This window comes from Abramis brama, assembly GCF_963993115.1.
Source record: "Abramis brama genome assembly, chromosome: 9".
NCBI lineage: Eukaryota > Metazoa > Chordata > Actinopteri > Cypriniformes > Leuciscidae > Abramis > Abramis brama.
Window position 1 is genome coordinate 2851616 of NC_139971.1, and position 1831 is coordinate 2853446.

The following is a 1831-nucleotide window of genomic DNA, read 5'->3' on the forward strand; positions in this document are numbered from 1 at the left end:
ATACATTATACATGTACATTCTACAAACACGTGATACAACCATTGAGACCCTCCATTTGGAGGGACAGGGAACAATCGCATCCAGAAACGCACGGGTGGAATAGCATCTTGAAAAAGACGCAAACGCACCCGTGTTGCTCTTTCAGGAAATGGGACCCATCACCAGTGCCAGAGCACACAGGGGAATGACCGTGGCAACACTGAACAGTGAACTGAAACAGTGAAGCACTCATTTTTCCGCCCTCTAACCAGCCATCAACAAACACAGAAATTTGATGCTGTTAAAACAGCAGTTGAGAGCTCAAAAGCTCGCAACCACCGCTGCACTGCGCTGTTGAAATCACCAGCACTGGGAGAGTCTTTTCCAGAAGAACACCGACACATTCGCTCGTTGTATACAATAGTTATACAATATTCAATATTGAGTATACAACAATACTCTTCAGAGACATCAAAAACGATCGGCTCCGAAGCAAAAAGCAACTAGTGCGTGCATCCACTTCCGTATTTGCATTGGCTCGTTCAATAGTACTCGAAGAAGACAGGCTCCCTAGCGTGATCCCATTCAGTTGACGTCGACTACGTCTGACGTTCTTGACTGAAAGGGAACCGAGGTTACGTTTAACCAAGTACGTTTTGCGAGGGAACGCAAAGTTTCTCGAGGGAATGCAGACGATTTGAAAAATATTTTTTTCTCCCACCACCATGTCCTTTTAGGGGCTTGTTTGTTATTGAGTGTGTGTGCACATGTTTTTATATCCTGTGTGTGTGTGTGTGTGTGTGTGTGTGTGTGTGTGTGTGTGTGCGTGTGTGTGTGTGTGTGTTTGTGTGTGTGTTTGTGTGAGAGGGGGAGTGTATTGAATGAGTATATTTAGCCTCCTGTGCACTTGTAAGTGAGCTGTTAAGGAGTTTTGCTTTCTGATGTTGTCCATCGTGTTGAGTTTCAAAATCCAAAAAGTTGCAGTTAACCTAGGTTAGGGTGTGACATGTTTCTGTTTATCTCTGAAAACAGTTTTGACAGGTGTATTTTTCTGTTTTAGCAAGCTATCAATTTTATTGCTGTACCTCCACGCCAAAAATAACAATATTCTCATTCATAATTTTTAAATGTAATCATAGGCTACTCTACAAGTATGTGCTTATTCTGTGCAATATATAGTTTTTTTGTGTCAACTCAAATTTTTGTCACATCATCCTTCAACCTTGTACTGGCGCTTTAATTATACTCGAGCTGCTGAGCAGCACAGCAAAAAATAGACTTGACGCCAAAAAAGACAACACTGAAACGCTTTATTATTTTTTTTTTAAAAAATTTCGTGCACAACCGACGAACTTAACATTGGCTGAAAGTAGCAAGCTAACGTTAACTGTGGGGCTGCTGCTCGGTATAATAGTTTTTAAGAATATTAGGCCTATGCAAATAGCCTAGGCTACTAAAACGAACACCAAAACTTAACATGAACTGTTAAAAATTATAGCAATTTATGCAAAAAAAAAAAAAAAATAAATAAATAAAAAATGATGGAAAGCTGTAAGTCTGCACGTTTCTTACCTTGACCACATTCTTCCATATGAATATATTTTCTGTTCTGATCTCAACAAGTCTGAGTAAACTACTGAGGCACCAATCAGAGGCCGCATTTTTATTATGTCATCATGTAGACTTCTTACAAAGTATTTTACAGTATTTTAAAAATACAAAACACTACGTATTTTGATACAAAATATTAAATAATTTTCATCATCCCTATCAAATACAAATTACAAAATCGTATTTTATCTTTGAAATACGTATTTGAAACCATGTATCATAAATAGCCTACTGCTAATC